This window comes from Silurus meridionalis, chromosome 25 (assembly GCF_014805685.1).
Source record: "Silurus meridionalis isolate SWU-2019-XX chromosome 25, ASM1480568v1, whole genome shotgun sequence".
Classification (NCBI taxonomy): Eukaryota; Metazoa; Chordata; class Actinopteri; order Siluriformes; family Siluridae; genus Silurus; species Silurus meridionalis.
Genome location: NC_060908.1, coordinates 7,494,554 through 7,507,578, shown reverse-complemented (window position 1 = coordinate 7,507,578; position 13,025 = coordinate 7,494,554). Strand labels below are relative to the sequence as shown.

The 13,025-nt window shown below is 39.5% G+C and overlaps 1 protein-coding gene across 1 annotated transcript in view; it reads left to right on the top strand.

Annotated features, from left to right (window-relative positions):
• atp2a3 (ATPase sarcoplasmic/endoplasmic reticulum Ca2+ transporting 3) overlaps window positions 1–13,025 on the top strand; it is a 77,731-nt gene that overhangs the window by 8,071 nt on the left and 56,635 nt on the right. The gene's annotated exons all lie outside the window — the stretch shown is intronic.

The following is a 13,025-nucleotide window of genomic DNA, read 5'->3' as shown; positions in this document are numbered from 1 at the left end:
TAGTGTGAAGCTCTATAGAAGGACACTCAAGATCTTCCTCCCCAAACCCAGGTAAACCATATCTTCATGGAGCTGGCTATGAGCACAGGGGCTTTGTTAAGCTGGAACCGGTTTTGTACTCCTAGTTTTAGTGAAGAGAGAAATGGAATGCTACCGCATCCAAAGACCAACAGTTGTGTGCTTCCTTCTTTATGCTAACAATCTGGAGAAGAACACATATGGCTGGAAAAACCAGGTGTTCTAATACTTCAGTATTTAATAAGAGTCCAGATTCAGTTTATTTAAACTGGTGTCGCATGCTAACGGTTTTCATTCGACTCCTTCCTACATAAATATACACGAGATCTGGTAGGATACGAACATCTCTCGACTAACTACAGTACATAGTCATGAAGGCTGCAAGGCGTTTATACAAATAGATTTTCATATCCGCTGTGGAATTTCGCTTCTTTGCAATTTCTCTTTGAGGATTCTGTCAGCGAGTGAGGATTTAGGGAGCAACACTCCCGAAGCTGATATTACCTACTAACAATCTTTCCTACGCAATTACTTTCTACACAATCACGAGCCGTCATTCATTTGGAACCTGTGAGAAATTGCTCTGTAGCGTTCACCTCAGTATAAAAGAGCTATGCCTCATCCGAACTCGGGCTCTCACATCATTTATAGCCGAAGTGATAAGACACCGCTGCTGTATTGATGGAGTGCGCTCCCATTGCCAAGGAGAAATAAACGTCTCTCCTTTTGATCTATACGATTGTTGTGCTGCTTTCATTTGCAAGGGGGAGAAAAGGAAAATGATAATGCGCCCGATAAACGAGACCCCGCGCTTCTCGCTAACATAATTTTGCAGATTAATTCCGGTTATGTATATCGATTATGCATATCGAGGGAACATGCACACGAACCCCGCCGTTTATTTCAGCCCATAAACAAAAGGGTTCAGTTCGGCAGTGCGACGCCGATGGTTGCCGAATGCGGAAAGCGTCCGGTCCAAGTCGTAGGAGTTCCAACAAGGTCTTTGATACTCCTTGGAACAAAAAGTCTTGCCCTGCTTCCGACAGTAGCGAACAAGAAGTCGCTCGTGCCTCTTGCAGTTCGTCTCTCTTGTTAGCGTTTACTGTCCGCCCAGCATTTTTACTTCCTCTGAGAAACTGAAATGTGTCCTCGCCAGCACATGATTTATTACATGATACAATTAATACTTTATTTAATCCTAATAAACCTGCGACAGGAGCTTGGCTTTCTTCCAGAGACTCCACACATACTGGTCTATGTGCATGCCTGTGTGCATATGTTCCGATGCGTGTGCGTGCACGTTCCTGTCCTTTTAGCTGTTTTCATCTCTGCGAGTGAGCCAGGTACGGACATGCCCGAGAGTCGAGGAACAGGTGATTCCTGGTACATGCCAGCAGCTTCTAAAGAAGACACATCCTGGCGCACGATCCGTCATGCGAAACTTGTTTTGAGCGACTTATTTTTTTTTTTTTCCAACTAAACTCGCACAAAGTCAGCAGACAACAAAACAAGGTACAGAGACATGCCTAGGCTTTTACCCTGACCAAGAAATCCAGTTCGGGAACACCTCAAACAATAAATACACCGGGAAAGCATATTTGTACTGCAGCTCAGTTTTATGATACCCTAATACTTAGAGGTTAGATGAAAGTAAAGCAAACCGCGCTCCCACTTCTTAAACGAACGCTTCTGTTGCGTCATCTGTTTTTATATCTATACCTTCACCCCACATTTTAATATTAAAGATGCCGCTGTTATCAAGGGCCGAGAGACTGCTTTATCTTTCGCACTTACTTTCTGCAATTCTTAAATTGAACCCGAAACTGTTTCCTCAGTGTTCAGTTCTGAAAGATATATACACTCTGTGGACAAAAGTTTGTGAAATCATGTGCTTTTTGAACATCTTATTCCACCTTAATTTGGGGAAAGAGCCATGTATGAAGTCAGTTGTCTCAGTAGGTTTTGCCATGTAGTGTATGTATGGTATCAGAAGTGCAAACAATTCTATATTCATTGGCTCTCATTCATGACCCTGTGCCTTCTCTTCCAGACACACATTTGGAAACACACATGAGACTAGAGTTTTAACTCCTGTATTAGACTAGACATAGGTAGGCCTATAAATACAGACCACATTAACCAAACAAATCTGCAACAGCAAATCAGGAAACACAACAGCAGTCCTCAGAAGTGCAAATCAACACTACACGAGCATGGTCAGGAAAAAGAACAGAGCAGAACACAAAAGCAAAAACACAAGTTCGAAACAACATTATGACTGGTGAAGTTAAAAAAATTGATTATCTCTTCATCATGGCACCTGTTATTGTGTGGGATATTATTAGGCAGCAAGTGAACATTTTGTCTTTAAAGTTGATGTGTTAGAAGCAGGAAAAATGGGTAAGCGTAAGGACTTAAACAAGGTTGACGAGGTCCAAGTTGTGATGGCTGGACGACTGGGTCCGAGCATCTCCAAAACTGCAGCTCTTGTGGGTCTGTAGTGGTCAGTGTCTCATAAGTGCTCCAAGGACGAAACAGCGGTGAACCTGTAGCATAAATTGCTGTAGACGTTAATGCTGTTAATGCTCAATGGGTCAGGACTGTTTTGGCAGTAAAAGGGGAACCAGCGCAATATTAGACAGGTGGTCGTATGTTATGCCTGATCCGTGTATAAGGAAACTCAAAGCAGAAGATCAGGATGAACTCGCAGGAAGAAGGAGATGGATTTTATTAAGCAGCTCATCACTGATTTCTGATTGGCTGACATTGTTGTTTTATGTAAACCGTGAATCATGCAACAATTACCTGCAATACGATTCTTTGTGCAGGCCAGGTGACGATTAATTATAAATTCTTGTTCGGTCGAGGATTAGATTACACAAAGTAAGATTGCCTTCATTTATCATTATGTATCTGTCAGGGTCACTTGTGTGTCAGGTTTTAGAAGCCACAATAACACAAACTACATTTTTCTTTCTGCTCTAAATAAAAACAAAAAGCCCTGCGGGTTGTTAGGACAGATTTCCCACAGACCTAAAACAAATAACCTAGTGCGGCCTTGTTTAAAAAATATACGATTATATAAATGGACTTGCTAGAGAAGATACACCTCCGGGCTTTTTAGGCAACTCGATCCCTAATCACATTCTGTTTATGGTCATCTGACCTACTAATGACCTAGTTATGCAACTTGCACAACTTTCGCACTAGAGCAAGCGCTTCTAATAAAGAACTGGGCAATCGGTTGGTATTTATATGAGGTTAGTGAGTTTTAATTTCACAGCCATACATTCATTAGGAAAGACACGCCCATCTCTGCGATGGAAAGTGAAACATTGCTTATCCCGGGTGAATAATATAAACATCTACAGGCAACATCACTCTCATCTTTTTCTGTCCAGACACCCTGCAAGGAACGTAGGACATTTGTGATCATTTTGAAGATACAAACAAATGTTTATATTTATATAATTCTTAGTATGATGTAATTTCATTAATGACCCTCCCATCAAGCGAATACAATTACAAACATACTCTGTTTGTCTTTGTTTTTCTCTGTGTTGGACAACCAGTGCATCACAAGGCAGGCCTTTGCTCGGCTGTGCAGGAGCATCTGAATAACGATTTAAGCATCTATCCGTCTATCTATCTGTCTATCCATTTATCAAACCTGCCAACTTTTTTTTCTTCCCAAATCAGAGTGCAACATCTGGGAAAATTTCAACACAATGCATAAGCTATTTATATTCAGCATATAAATATAGAACGGTTGACCGTTGCGTAAGTATTTTGAAGTCTTCAAAATTAACTGCTGCCCTCTTTTCACTTCTTCCTGTTTTTCTTACTTGCCCTCACCTTCTCTTAATGTAAGTGAAGAATGAAAAGTTCATTAGAGGCAAATTTACAAACCGAATTGGATTGAACTGGAATGTGTTTCTTTTGTAGACCAAAGAAGCATTCGAATGCACATTTTTATTAATGGCTTTTTCCCTGAATAGTAGGAATTAATAGAACGTAAACTTTCCTGCATCTGCATCTCAATTAAAACTGATGTCTGACTTCATCTAGCTTCTTCTAGCTCTGCTACACTTTCTAATTTGGAACAATATTTAAAATGGGGATCCATCCTTCGATTCATCCATTTATCCATTCATTTTTCACTCATTTACATTCTGCTGCTTGTAACTGCAGTTATCTGCTTGAATGATTATTTATGAATGAGTTCAGTCTTCTCGTTCTCGATCCATTCCATTGGCGCATGGTGCGTGTTAATATAAACAGCGCTGATATGGTACCAATCGTCCAAAATTTGTTCCACAGGAACACTTCAGATGTGCTGAATCAATGTTTGTCTGGAATTGGCTGGGGTTGATTTTGGCATAAATGATCGCATGCAGGAAAGAGTAATAGTGAATAAACCTCCACACAATCCTTACATTTCATTTTAGGAGACGGGACGTTCCAGAAAATCATTGTTGCCATAAGTATTCAGAGGTTCACGCTGGATTCTAAACTCCTGCTTTCCACTGCACGTCATCCAAAACACGACTCTTGTGACCGTTCCCAGGGCGGTCGGAGTTATCCTAAGGTGCCAAGAGCAATATTTTGGGTGCTGCCATTTGATCTTTTGCAGCCAAGTACACACTTAAATGCAGTGTTTTTAAGTCTGTCGTCAGCTGCAATTATTAGAGCCTGAAATGATGCAACGTTCATGATTCACACACTTCTGCTGGAGACGGACCCCGAATCGTTCAGACACGTGCGAGCGGTGTTATTTCAGGCGAGCGAAAGCAATGCTAGCCGGTAGCAGCCAGGGGATGCGTGCCCATAAGCCGGGTTGGCATGGCGACCGTTTTTGGAAACTTCATGCATTTCTGTTCGAGCTTCTGCACAAACAATAGCTTGTGCAACAACGTATTCAATTGGGGTTTACATTTTTTTCTTGTTTATTTTTTGTACACTGTGCGTCGGCTTCGGCGTGTGGGACGAAGGGTATGACTGCGATAGACATGGGAAGACGCGATGTCTGAACTCTAAAAGTGGGACGCGAGTTTAGTGTATTTTTATTATCGTTTGGCTCGCGAAACCCAGCAGATTTCCTCCTGCTTCCCTCGACACATGCGTTCCAAGCTCCGTGTTGTTAGCAACCGTTTCCAGGAAGTGTTTCCCCCTTGCCTCTGCCTGGTGGTGTGTAAACAGGCTGGCACTTGTTTTCAAGTGAGAGGGTGGGAGAGAGAAATACTGTATAGAGAGAGAGAGAGAGAAGAAAAAAAAAGAGAGCATGTGTGCGTGTGCACTCGCTGGCTGAAGTCAGGATGTTGGAATGTGCCTGGGCAGATCGAGGCCGGCGCAGCCCAGATGACACAGAGGGAATCCTTGGCACAGGAAGGCTGGGAAACCCCACTCAGCCCTCCTTTCGCCCTTTTTTTTTTTTCCTCCCCCTCCCTCCCTTTTTTTCACTAAGGCTTTCTTTGTCTCTTAGCCTGTTTCCGATGCCAGCCTGTCTCCTATTAAGGTCTTGCTTTCTCTTTTTGGTGCATGTGTGACTGTAACAGATAAAGGAAACCGGCACTGGAAAAAGAAGCACCAGTGCCAGGGGGACACAGTGACAGGACGCAGGCAGAATTTGCCCCTTTTGTGCATGTATAGACACACACGCACCTGGACAATGGGACTGTTTAAGACATTTCCAGCTGCCTGGTTTTTCCACACACCTCGCAGTTTTTTAGTTGTACGTTTTTTATTATTTATATTTATTTCTTTCACAGGCCAGGTATGTAAATCTAACCTACAGGCTGCCAATCAAAGCTCTCACATTTTCATTGTTGACAAAAAGGTTTTGCGTGCATTCATTACATCGAGGGCTTACCAAGCGAAAACAAGCTAAAGAAAACTAGCTATTTATTTGTTTGTCTCCAGAAGCCCATCCTTCAAGTTGACACACCTCCACGCAGACGTCTCACGTCTCTCTGACCGAGCGGCGATGAAAAGGAGCCTCTTGTCTGTTGTTCAGAGACGAGCTCCCGGGTTTTCGCTCTCTTTCATGCTTAGGCGACTCTTTTTCAGTTCATTCACCTTCCTCAGTCTGTCAGTGGCAGCCAATTTCACCGCCCGGACCAAATCAAAGAAGGATAAATACATTGAAAGTAAAACCTCATTATAGCCAGTTCCCCCTCATCCATCATGTTTTTTTTTTTTGTTGTTTTTTTTTCCCCCCTTTGTTTTCCCCGCCATGTTCTCAAGGCGGCGCTTTTGATATTCAGCCCACCAGGTTTTCTTCTGTGTTTTGGTTTTCATTGCACGTGTCCTTCAGCCTGGTTTTTATATCATTGTTTGTGCATGTGCTTGCTTTCGGAACATGCTTCCAGACTTTTGTGTTGGCAGAGCACTTTTCCATTTGGATAAGCGTAAGGAAATACCATCAGTTTGTACTTAATTATAAGCATGGATAAACCTGGAGTGCGCACACACACACACACACACACACACACACACACACACACACACACACACACACACATCTACATCCATGTTTACACACCCAAACACAAAGAAATATTGTGACTGTGTATTTTTGCTCGCTATCTTTAGGCTCAGCTCCAAGGCCTTTCCCCTGCTAAAGTTACTCACGGCTCATTCATGCACAGCAATCCAGAATGAATCGTTCGAGTCTTTCAGCGTAACCCGCATTATTTTCCCCGTCTGTGTTTGGTACTTAACGGCAGCATTTGTCAGATCCTGTTTTTCTGGCCGCAGTGCCGGCTGTAATTGTTGTTCGACCGGCTATAATAGAAACAGTGACTGATTGATCTGCACTTAAAAACACTTTTCTAATGGTGGCACAACTGGTAATTCTGTGACATGTCAAGATGGAACCAGCTTAAGGTTGCAAAGGGGTGGAAAATTTCGGGAAACTCGGGATTTTGGGAAATATTCCAGGAATTTATGGGAATGAATTTGAATAAGCTCCTACAAATATAAAGAAACATATTGTTCGGTCGTAAGCTGACGCATGCAAACTAAAACTTTTTTTTTTGATTTGATTGTTAGTTTAATTTTGTTGCACAATAGCTTACACACAGCACAAGGAAGTTTATGTAATATTTGTGTAATTTACATGAATACTCGCCAAGTCCAAGAGGATGGACAGGATTAGAAACGAGTTTATTAAAGGGACAGTAGGACGTTTTAGGGGACAAAGTGAGGGAGGTGCGATTGAGATGGTAGGGACATGGGGTATATCGGTAGGAGAATGCTGGATGGAGCCACCAGGAAGGAGAAAAAGAGGAAGGCCAAGGAGGAGGTTTATGGATGTGGTGAGGGAAGACATGCAGGTAGTTGGGATGAAAGAGGCAGATGTAGAGGACACAGGGGTATGGAGACGGATGATCCGCTGTGGCAACCCCTAATGGGAGAAGCCGAAAGAAGACGACGATATGCATACTTACTGAGATGGACATTTATTGATCTGTGATATACAGTAGGAATGAACAGTGCATGTAGGGGGCGTGGCCTCAGTGACCCTGTAGGAAGTGTGCTGTGTGCATGTGATTGAATGTGCAAGGTGGAAATTCAACTGAAATAGCATTAAATCTGGTTGTTTCAACCAAGATTATCCTGCAAGATTTTTCACTACAGTTAAGTTCTCTCTCATTGGGCTTCCCTGCAATTTAGTTAATTCCCATTCATTCCCCTAAAATTCCAGGAAACCATCTTGAGATGAATTGGTCAGAAGGAGGGATTGTAGCAGGGATTATAGGACAAGGTAAAGACTCCACTGTTTGGAACCGTGTAGATTTTTGAAGCTTATCAGGATGGGATTAGTTTTACCAGGCAGCACCTGCGATAGTGTCATTTTACACGTCTTTACATGTTATATGCACAAGTTTATCCAGGGTTGTTTTTCTTCGAAACCCGGATGTTGACACAGAGATGGCGCTTGGGGGTCATTTCAGGTTTGATCCCTTGCTGTAGGATTGTAATGACGGCTCAGAATGCGTGTTCGGGTTTTTAACGTAAACCTGCATTCCATACGTTATGCTCATATTCTTCACAACATGCTGCAGTGATGTTGATAAAAGAGCAACATGCTCATTACAGTTCCATTTATTAACCACTAGTTGCCAATTTACATGGTTAAAGATCATTACACGCTTTTCTTAAAATAATCTTCACTCTTCCACTAGATTTTGGAATGAAGCCATGCCTTTTTTTTCTTCATTTTTGTTAAAGATCACTGGTGAAGTCAGGCACTGATGTCTGGTAAGAAGTCAAGTCAAGTCAAGTTTATTTGTATAGCGCTTTTCACAACAGACATTGTCTCAAAGCAGCTTTACACAAATCAACAGTGATGGTGAATGGTGTGCATTTGTCCCTGATGAGCAAGCCGTGGCGACTGTGGCAAGGAAAAACTCCCTTAGATGTTATGAGGAAGAAACCTTGAGATTAAAATTGCTGTTTGAGAAGGTTTGGGATGCTGTGTGTGTTCCAGTTCCTCACATTCAATGGAGTTGAAGTCAGAAGTTTATTTATTTATTTATTTATTTGTTTATTTATTTTCTGTTCTATACAGCTTCTTTGTACCGCTTCAGAAAACAGACATACTGTACATTTGTGTGTTTTCATACGGATTATATGTATTTAAATACAGTAATGGACAAACGTTTGTGGACAACTGACCATAAGGTTAGCATGTGCTAACTGAACATCCCATTCCACAGTTAGTCCCAATTTTCTGCTATAATAACCTCCATTAGAAGGTTTACACTGGAGTGTGATCATGGAGATTTCTGTTCATTCAGTCAAAGGTGTGTTTGTAAAGTCTGTACTGATGTAGGGTGAGGAGGCCTGGGGTTCAGTCAGCATTCCACTTTTTCCCAAAGGTGTTCAATATGGTTGAGGTTTTGGCTTCATAACAAACAACTCAAGATCTTCCACTCCAACCCATGTAAACCATATTTTTCATGGAGCTTGCTTTGTGCACAGGTTCATTGTAATACTGGAACATTTGATGTTGCCACTTTTCCAGAAGAGTGGAGATTATTATAACAATAAATGGGAAGAAATGTGGAATGGTATGTTTAAAAAGGACACACACACACACACACACACACGCGCACACACACACACACACACACACACACACACACACACACACACATATATACAGTATATAAAATTTTGTTTTTCTTACTTTAAGCTTTGAAATATCCTCTGAATTAAGTGAATTACAGCCTTGTGTTGAAATATTTATGCAGCTGAAGGAATGCACATAAAAAAATGCACAGTGTCAACAAGAATTGTTTATGTTCTTAAATACTTCAAATAACTGATGAATAATTTTAATTTATTTAATACCGCTGAGCTAATAAACACTTAACATTAACTAACAGCAAAGTGCAGCCATATGCAGTTTTTTCTTTGGCTACGAATATTCAACGCTATATATTTGTAATGTACTGCAGTAACCGGTTTACATTTTACTCTCGTAAATAAGTTAGAAGTTTTCATGAGCGAGTTAGAAGTCCGAAGTTCACCATTTTTGCTAACATTGCGGAGCAATATCGCGTGTGAATGCCGAGAACACCGGGCGGGTTTCATGTTATTAGATTTGGACTATTGTTACACAGGCATTAGAATCCGGAATGGGTTTAGTCTTCAGTCAGTCTTTAAAGTGCGAGCTAGACATCTCAATGACGTTCATGATTGCGAATACAGAGGCTAATGGTTTTGTAATGTGTGTATGTGTGCATGAGAGAAACCTAGAGAGAGCCAGAGTGATGCTCCATCATAGTCCTCAGACCTCCTGCCCACTCTCAACATGCTCCACTGCTCCTACACACTCTTGAGTGAGAAGCTTCCAGAACTGACTCAACAGCAGTGTGTAGGCCCTGCAGTGATCTGAGCCTCCTGCCTCTCAGCCAGCTCCAGCATTCACACAGCGAGAACCCCATCTCACACACTCTACACTCATTTACACTCGTTCACTCATTTCAACACTCATCTCCCCACACCATGTGTGTACCCGGCAGTGACACTAGCACAGGGACAGGGGATTGGTCTTACACAAGTCTCAACAACAATGTCTAAATACTGATTCTACATCAGTGCGCTAGGCAGTGTTCTGCATTTATATTCCCCCTTTCATTTCCACGTGTTTTACTCTAAAATATCAACTGCAACACGTTACATTACTGTACTGTACAGTCTTCCTTTCCTTCCTTCTTTCCTTTTCTTTGCTTAAAAGTTCCCTGTTCTGTAAAAAAGTCTGCCATTTGTTTTGTTCCTCTTTTCCTTCTTTCTTTTTCTTGCTTTGCCATTTTTATTGTTACTTTCTTTAGTAATTCTCTTTTTGTTGTATAAGTTGAGATTTTTCCTTTTTTTTTGTTTTTATTAGTTCTTAATCAGGATCAGAAGATTTAGTTTGGTCCTATAGGGAAATTGTTGGGTTGCAGTTGCTCACAGCAAAATTAAAGTAAAGCTTAAAGTGAAATAAAAAGAAAAAAGAATAAATAAATGTATATATTAATGAACCTAAAAGTAAAGTGAACATTTTGTAATATTTCTTTCTTTTTGTTCTCTTTTGCTGTCCATTTTCTTTCTTTTTTTAATGCTTAATCTTTTGAATTCTGAATTTCTTTCTTATTTATGTCATATGTTCTTTCTTTCTTTCTTTCTTTCTTTCTTTCTTTCTTTCTTTCTTTCTTTCTTTCTTTCTTTCTTTCTTTCTTTCTTTCTTTCTTTCTTTCTTTTTCCCCTTATTTGCTTTTTGTTACATGTTTTGTATTAGTTTTTTTGCTGTACAATTTCTTTCTTTATCTTTCTTTTTTGTTTGTCTTTTTTTTTATTTGTTCTCTCTTAAATTACTATTTACACTTCTTAAATATTTTCTTAACTAGTACTCTGTTCTGTATCAGTTCTGGTTTTTTTTTTGGTTTTTTTAGATCTTGTTTTCTCTTTATTTCTGTCGTTCTCTCTGCATTTCGTTGTAAATCCTATGTACACTTTATGTACTCTGTATGTACACACTGTCTACATTCGTGAGAATTTTAGAGCTGTATTTCTGCCCTGTGAAGCAGCTGGCTGTCAGGTTAATGACTTAGCACATGATGAAATGCACACTAATTCCCTTCCATGTGTTCCTGTTGTCTTAATGAAAGATGCTGAAGATGCACGAGCTTTATTTCCATCACGCACAAGAACACATCACATCACACCCATTTATTTTGCAAACTTTTTTGTTTTTTAATCAAGCTGTTGAGTTATTTAATTGAGCTATTTAGATTTATTTATTTCCTTACAGATCTCACAACTTACAATTTACTCTACTCAGTTATTAAGTTAAATTATGTACATTTTTAAAAACTTACATTAGTTTATACACACACACACACACACAGTGGAACCCTTCGATAGTTTGCAATTTTTCATTTGCAACCGGACTAAGAGTAACTTGCAAAAAAAAAAATTTTTTTAATAATAAATTACATTTTATATATATATATATATATATATATATATATATATATATATATATATATATATATATATATATATATATATACACACACAAAATCAAGAAAAATTATTTTCATCTGAAACAAAACAATACAGTCATGATACATCATGACTAAGTCTGAAAGGTTTCCAACTTCTGTCTGGCTCTAATAAATAAAAACAACAATTGATAGCTAATAAACTTAATGACTTGAAACGTTATGCTTTAAAGTGGCATTGTGATCAATTGTGCATAATATTTATTTTATGTGTGGGCATGATGAGATTTACTCCTCAGTACCACACCTCCTGATGTACACATCCTTTTCATATATCATGTTAACAGTTTTAATGGTTCTGAAAGTTTTAAATTGTTTGGCACTCTTTGTTTTCATGACACATGGGATGTGCCACAGTGGTTTTCTTGCTGTGGTTTTATTATGCAAACACATGATGGAAAAATCAACAACTTTGTCAAGAATTTGTTTTTTTAAATTATGGTATAACTACACTAGATGGACAAAAGTTTGTGGACACGATTCGTATGTGCTTTTTTGAACATCCCATTCCATTTTTAGTTCCCATTTGCTGCTATAATAACCTCCACTCTCCTGGGAAAATGCTTTACTAGATTTTGGAGTGCGGTTGTGGGGATTTGTGCTTATTTGGCAACAAATGCATTAGTACAGTGCAGTCAGTGTTCCAATTCATCCCAAAGGTGTTCACTGAGGTTAAGATCAGAGCTCTATAGCAGGACACGTGAGATTTTTCCACTCCAATCCATGTAACCCATATGTTCAACTGGCTTTGTGTCCAGGCACATTGTCATGCTGGAACAGGTTTGGGTCATCCAAAGACATCCTATACAACTGTGTCCTTTCCGGGTTTGTGGAAGAACCACATATGGCTAGAAAGTCACGTGTCTCAGTACATTTGTCTATATATTGTAGAACATTGATATGCTCTAAAAAGTCTGTATAATAATAGTATAAAGTCAAGATCATATTATTTCACTCAGTTCCCTAAGATTTATTTCATGTCTATTCATATTGATTGTATCTACAAAAAAATCTATTCAGAAAACATATGGCAACATTTATGCTGGAAAAGTTCTCATTACTTTTGCAATCCATTCATGCATAAAAAAGTTTTCTAAAACATTTCAGCCAACTAATTAGACACGAGGCAGCAAAAAGTTTATATTTCAGTATTTTGTGCACTTTTTTTTATTTATTGATTAAAATTTTTTTTGTGTGTATTTTCAGCTCTCTGGTACAGAAATCAGTCTCCTCAAGCGGCTATATTTACAGCCTTCTATACTTTATTGTATATAATATCACGATCATATTCTCATATCATCCATCTCTTTAGGCGAACACTTTTTTTAATCACCATTTTAAATTCACAAGCGAGCACTGAGCCTGAGACACGCGTTTCCTTGTAAAACATCGTAAGTTCAGTTGTTATTGTGTGTTTTTGTTTTAATACTGACCTGCGATGTTATGAATTTG